Here is a 7,261-nt window from a genome sequence, read left to right on the forward strand (position 1 = left end):
ATAATAGAACTGTTTTCTCTTTGTCCTCAGTGATTTTGCCTCACGAGAAGCATTGGAGTCACAATAGAATACTTTTATCCTTTTCCTCCAAAGGTGCAAGGACATTTTCTTTACCTGAGATCCTGTCTCCTGAAATGATCTCAGAATTTTTTCAGACACCCCCTCCTTCAGCTCCTCCTGTCCCCTGGGAGCAGATATCAGCTGAGAATGAGCTGTGAAACTGCCGAAGGTCTGGCAGTCTGCTTGGGGCATGCTGCCGTCTTTTTTATGCCATTCTTTAGATTGATTTTCCTCTGCTTTAGCTTCTGTTCCCTGTTCCCATCTATTTCTGTTATTCTTTCCTTCATATGCAGCTTCCAAACCTGGCATTTTGCAGTAACACCTCTCTCCTTTCATCCTTGTGTGGGCCTTCACTCATTCAAAACAGACATGCTTGTAGTGATTTAACGGCACCTCAATAAGACTGGAGATGGCTGGATATACTGCAGAGAGGTAGGGCTGCACACATACCGATAGGAGCCCCTCCTGTTGTGTCACAAGGATCAGAGTGGTGCCCATTTCTGTCTCAGCTCCTCAAACCACAGAGGTAAGGAGCCTTCATGCACCTGGATCCACTCCTGTGCCCAGACTTGGTCAAGGTTTTATGTACAAGGAATGGCATGTCTGAAGTCTAAGAAGAAGAGAAGAAGATATGCCTCCTGAAGGAACTTCACATTCTGGCCCAACAGCATCAGAAAAAAGGACTGCAAATAATGGCCACCAGTGCCTTCACAATATGCATTGTGGCGGGTATTGCAGGCATGACCCAACGCACTTTGTATTCTGAGGCAGTGAAACAGCAGGAGATTATGCCCTATGCGCTCACTTGTTGGTTCATGTTGTGAAGGATTGGAGAGCAACAGGATTGCCTGGTCACAGCCTGAACCAGTGAATGAGCACCTGAGTGACCAGAGTGGACGAACCCAGATCCACCCATCCTCTCTCTCTCTTTTCCTCTCGGTGGTGCTTCCAAATGTTCATCTCTGAGCGCATATATCATCTGAGCCAGTGTGGGTTGGGCCCCTCCCACTTTTGCCCTATTCCTTCCAGGGCACCAGAGTTTGCTGCATTCCTGAATGCAAACCATTGCTGAGAGGAAGGAGTTAATTCCCCTTTCTTTGGTATCATGATGTACTGTGCCTGTATCTCAATAAAGGCCCTGCTATCGCGCTTTTGTTTTTTCATTTACAGCTGTGCTCCCTCACAGCTCTACTAACATTTCTATTTTACAAGCTGCAGTTCAACTTCTGCCTTCCAGCCATGACCATCCCAACCTGCAGGAGAGCAGCACTGGCTCCAGCACATCCATCTCGGGTAGGGGTCGGGAAAAGCAGGCAGGAGAGGCATAGGGGTGAGGAATGTGGATTCAATCTTTGCTCCAAAGGAAGCTGCTGTGTTTTGTCCCAGTGTCATTCATTCCCTAATTGATATTTCACAGTGGGGAGGGACACTGTGCAAAGTTGCTGGACAAGCAGCTGTGCCAGAATGATGGAGAAGCTCTCATTTCTACTATTTCTATTGTTGCAGCTCCACTTCCAGCCCCCAAACCCACGGTGATCTCTCTGCTTGAAGAAGGAGAAGAGCCCTGGATCCTAGATGTGGGTAGCCATGACGCTGTGGCAGGAGATGTCAGCACAGGTGAGGTGGTGGAGGGAAGGAGGAAGCTGAAGCCATGAAAAATATCTCTGGTGGAGGAGAATTTGGGGCACCGTGTGCTATTTCTGGATTTTCTTTGTCATCCAGCAGGTGCTGGGATAAGAAAACTATGGAAGGGTCTGCAGGAACGTGTTGTGGTCAAAAGACAGTGTGGTAGCATCTACATGGAAGAAATCAGAAGGAATGTGCATGTGGATCAGGAGCAAGGTCAAGAAGAGCACATGAAGACACAAGAGGGAAAGCATCTGTTAAGGCATCAAGGAACACACTGGACTTCAGTACAGGTGAAAGTCTGCTTGAAGACCCCAGGAGTAAGGATATGTGCCGGAGGAAAAAGCAGAATCCATGCCCTGAGTGTGAGAACAGCTTTAAAATAGATTCCAGCGTCGTTAAGCACCAGTGCATACACTCAACAAAGAGCCTGTACAAGTGCCCTGAGTGTGGCAAGACGTTCAAATGGAGATTCCCAGCTCTCTGATCACCAGTGCAGCCACTCAGGAGAGAGACCATAAAAGTGCTCTGAGTGTGAGAAGAGTTTTAGAAGTAGTTCTCATCTCAAAGCCCACAAGCACATCCACACTGCTGACAGACTGTAGAAGCACCCCCAGAATATGAGAACCTTCAGAAGCAGTTGGAGCCATGTTTCCTACCAGCACATGCACAATGCAGACACAGCCTGCAATGCCCCAGACATGGAATAGCTTCAACCGGAGCCACAGCCTGGTTACCCACTGTGGCTGTGTGTGGTGTTGAACCACACAATTTTCTTGTCCCAGGTGCGGGATGAGCTACAACCACTGCTGCATCCTGATCAGCTAGAAACGGATCCACCCAGGGCAGGGAGCACAGAAATGCCAGCACTGCAGGAAGAGCTTCATCCAGAGCTCTCTCCACATTGAATGTTGCCCAGTGATTATGAATGGAGTGCCTTGCAAGCGTCTGTCCTGCAGGAGGAATTTCTTTCAGGGCTGACTTCTCATTTCTCATGCGAAAACCCCCAGTGCAATGAGATTGAGAATGCTGGAGACCCCAGCTTGGGGAAATCCCAAACACATCTCCTCTCACAGGAAGAGTTTGCAAAGGAGATGGCTTCGCTGGAACTCTCTGCAGAAGGGACTTAACCCAGGAGATTCAGATCGTCTTTCCTTGCTAACAAAAGCAGTTCTCTCACCGTGCCTGCTTTTGTCCTCTGCTCTTCCTACAAGCAGATTTTTGATGCCATTTCCTAAGGAAAATCAGCTGTGTATGGATGCTCTGTGTGTCATCTTGCACATCTCTGTGTATGGATGTGCATGTGACGCTCTCAGTGGTTTCCGAGTGCACTGATGAATGAAACACAAGGGTCAGGAGAGCGCAAGCAGCTGATCCCCGCGGCACAGAGGTTTCAGAGTGCTCTCCAGTGCATGCTTGCCTCTTTTCTGAGCTTGAAGCTCTTTGCTTTGACCTTGGGAAAATGCCCACAAGAACTCCTGCTGAAGGGCCATCACTTTTGCTGGGCTCAGCTCAAGCTACATTGCTTGGACTGCAGTTTTTTGGAAGCAGAGTTTGATTTTGGTGAGCTAGTGAAGCCAGCAGGAGCTTGCCAGTGTCCTCAGGAGCTGTGAGTTTCTCTGTAGGATCCCTGAGACTCCCAGCAAGCTGCAAGGAGTTGGTTCTTTTGGTACGGTGGAGCACTGCTTCCTCCATCGCAGGGAGCAGGGGCCTGATGTGTTGCTGGATTGGTAGAGCAGGGCTGTGGGGGTTTACATGTTGCATCTCTTCCTTGATGGCCCAAGGTCTTATGGGCCCATCAAGCTAAAAATAATTTACTCTTATTTTGCCTGTTCAAGTCTACTTGGGACACCTTAACTTTAGCAGCTTGATCTACCTGGTGATTATTTTGTTGTTCTTCAGTTGCCCGGCTCTTAGGAACATGAGCATCTACATGGCGCACCTTTACAGCCATATTCTTTATTCGGTCAGCAATGTCTCTCCACAGTTCAGCAGCCCAAATTGGCTTACCCCTTCGCTACCAGTCATTTTATTCCCATTGCTGTTACCACAAAAAAAAAAAGCATTTGCCACCATCCATGAGTCAGTATAAAGTACTGGCCACCAATCACATTCAGCAATATCTAAGGCCAGCTGGACAGCCTGTACCTCTGCAAATTGACTTGATTCTCCTTTTCCTTCAGTGGCCTCTGCAACTTGTTGTGCTGGGGCTCCACACATCAGATTTCCATCTGCGGTGCTTACCCACAATACGACATGATCCATCTGTGAAAAGGGCATATCTCTTTTCATTGTCTGGGGCCTCTATAATTTCATTATATGGTGGGGCCTCTATAGCACGTGATACCTCCTCTGCTGGTGTTGCTCCAAACTTTTTACCTTCAGGCCAGTCCATGATCACCTCCAGGATTCCTGGATGACTGAGGTTCCCCATCTGAGCTCGCTGTGTAATCAGTGCAATCCACTTACTCAAAGTGGCATCAGTGGCATGATGGGTGGAGGGAACCTTTCCTTTGAACATCCAGTTCAGCACTGGCAGTCGAGGTGCCAGGAGGAGCTGTGTCTCAGTACCAATTACTTCAGAGGCAGCCTGAACCCCCTCGTATGCTGCCAAAATCTCCTTCTCATTTGGAGCGTAGCACTCCTCTGAACCCCTGTATGCTCTGCTCCAAAATCCAAGGGGTCGGCCTCGGGTCTCCCCAAAGGCTCTTTGCCACAGACTCCAAGTGGGACCTTTCTCTCCAGCAGCAGTGTAGAGGATGTTTTTCACATCCTGTCCCATCCGTACTGTCCCTATGGCCACAGCACGGGCTATCTCCTGCTTAATTTGCTCAAAGGCCTGCTGCTGCTCAGGACACCATGCATATTTATTCTTTTTCCAAGCCACTTGATAGAGGGGGCTTACTATGAGGCTGTAGTTTGGGATGTGCATCCTCCAAAAACCTACTACACCCAGAAAAGACTGTGTCTCTTTCCTGATTGTGAGTGGTGACATACTGGTGATTTTGTCAATCACATCTCCTGGAATGTGACTACACCCATCTTGCCATTTTACTCCTAGGAATTGAATTTCTTGGGCAGGTCCCTTCCCTTTGTTCCGTTTAATAGCAAAACCAGCACCCAGAAGAATTTGGATTATTCGCTCTCCTTTTTTAAAAACATCCTCTGCTGTATCACCCCACACAACAATGTCATCAATATACTGGAGGTGCTCAGGTGCCCCACCCTGTTCCAGTGTGGTTTGAATCAGCCCATGGCAGATGGTTGGGCTGTGTTTCCACCCCTGGGGCAAACGGTTCCAGGTGTACTGAACGCCCCTCCAGGTGAAAGCAAACTGTGGTCTGCACTCTGTGGCCAAAGGAATAGAAAAGAATGCATTGGCAATGTCAGTGGTGGCATACCACTTGGCTGCTTTTGACTCCAGTTCATATTGCAGCTCCAACATATCTGGCACAGCAGCACTCAGTGGGGGTGTGACTTCATTCAGGCCACGGTAATCTACTACGGCTGTAGTTTGGGATGTGCATCCTCCTGCAAACTCGCGATGGTAAGCGTTACGTGCTCACCATGGTGGAGGCGACCAATGGGTGGCTTGAGACATACGCAGTACCCCATGCTACCGCCCGAAACACCATCTTAGGGCTCAAGAGACAAGTCCTATGGCGACATGGCACTCCAGAGAGAATTCAGTCCGATAATGGGACTCATTTCAAAAATTATCTTGTGGATATCTGGGCCAAAGAACACGGCATTGAATGGATCTACCATATCCCCTACCATGCACCAGCTGCTGGTAAGATCGAGCGCTACAACGTGGTTGTTAAAAACCACCTTGAGAGCAATGGGTGGTGGGACATTCAAGCACTGGGAGAAGCATCTGGCAGAAGCCACCTGGCTGGTCAACACTAGGGGATCAGTCACCCGAGAGGGTCCTACACAGTCCAGCTCCCTACAGACCCTAGAGGGAGATAAGGTCCCTGTGGTACATGTGAGGAGCATGTTGGGAAAAGCGGTGTGGGTCCTTCCAGCCTCTGGAAAGGGCAAACCCCTCCGTGGAACCGTTTTTGCGCAGGGACCTGGGTGCACCTGGTGGGTAAGGGATAAAAATGGGGACGTCCAGTGTGTCCCACAAGGGAATTTGATGCTGGGGGAATGCAGTCTGTAATTACGTGTGTATGTATGTATATATATATGTTTCTATGTAACTTATATTATTACTGTTTTGGTTATGTAAAGATGTGTGTTAAGCATGATGTGATGATGTGGAATAAGGGGTGGAATGTTGTGGTTTTGTGGTTTTGATGCCGGTATTCCACATCATAGCATCACGCAGCAGTGAAGGAGTTAATGCTGGGGGAGCAGCAGAGGGGAGGGGCGGAGCTCCGCACCGGATGCAGGCAGCGCTCAGGCTGGGCGCTTTGCTCTGGGCTGCCGTGGAGGTTCAGCACGTGTGCTTCCCCTGCAGGTCCTCCTTAACGTAAGCTCACAGCTTATGATTTGGAAATTTTTATCTCTCTCTCAATTGTTCAATTTTATTAGATTTAGTATAGTTACCGTTCCTTCTCAGATCGTGCCGTTGTTTTCTTGTAGACCCATCTCTTCCCGCTGTTTCCCCCTCCCCCTCCCGGAGCGCGGCTCTGCTCGGGCGGCCGCGCGGCCACTGACGCAGTTTCTTCTTCTCTCCTCTCTCCCTTCTCGGCTTCCCTTGGGTCACTGTCACAGATAACACCGTGACACCTATGTAAAATTGGCATTGGCACTAGGGAAAGGGAATTAGATTGTGTAGCGGAAATCCTGGTAAAGGATGGGACTCGTGAAAAAGTATTGAATGTATTGTCCTACCATCGTAAAAAGTACAGGTCATGAAATCATACCTGACTATAGGGGGGGAAGGGGGGGGATTGATAACAGGCATTGTATGGAAATGTATGTAGCAATTGTATCAGAAGTCTGAGAGCCTGAGATGCTCAGCCAGAGAGTGCCAGGACAGGTTTGCCTGCGTCAGACCCAGGGTATATAACCAATGGATTTCACTGACGAGTTGCGAAATTTCTCCCTTGTCAGCAGGGGGTGTGTTCCCAATCTTGCAATAATGAATAAATTTGCTGTTACCACTGAGATCTTTGCCTAACCCAAAATTCTTGATTTAGAGCATTTCTAACACAAAGTTATTAATTGACCGAGATTGACTGGAGGAATTAGAGGGGAAAATTCAATTTTAGAATGGGGTCTTTTGTAGCCAGGAGAGGTGTGTGTAAGATCAAAGGCAGTTTGTAATGATGAAAAAGGAGGGGTTGATACTGACTGGTGGTCGTGGGATTAAAGCTAAGAGTCATTTTTTTCTGGAAGTCTCCAACCTTTAAGGCGGGCATAGCAAACAGGTTCCCACTGATGTTAAGTTAAGCTGAGGCATCATAAGGAAGCTTTACTTAGCCCTGAGTGGGACCAAAGTGAGAACGTTTGAAAGGATCCGTTAAGCAGTGTTGCAAAGACGACTAGGGTGGGTTTTGTTTGTATGCTTGCTTGTTTTGCTTTGTTCTTCTTGTCAAGGGCTGTGTCAGATGAGGGTGTGTTA

Source organism: Cyrtonyx montezumae, unplaced genomic scaffold (genome assembly GCF_038088225.1).
Source record: "Cyrtonyx montezumae isolate F1298 unplaced genomic scaffold, pur_monq_1.0 scaffold_38, whole genome shotgun sequence".
Classification (NCBI taxonomy): Eukaryota; Metazoa; Chordata; class Aves; order Galliformes; family Odontophoridae; genus Cyrtonyx; species Cyrtonyx montezumae.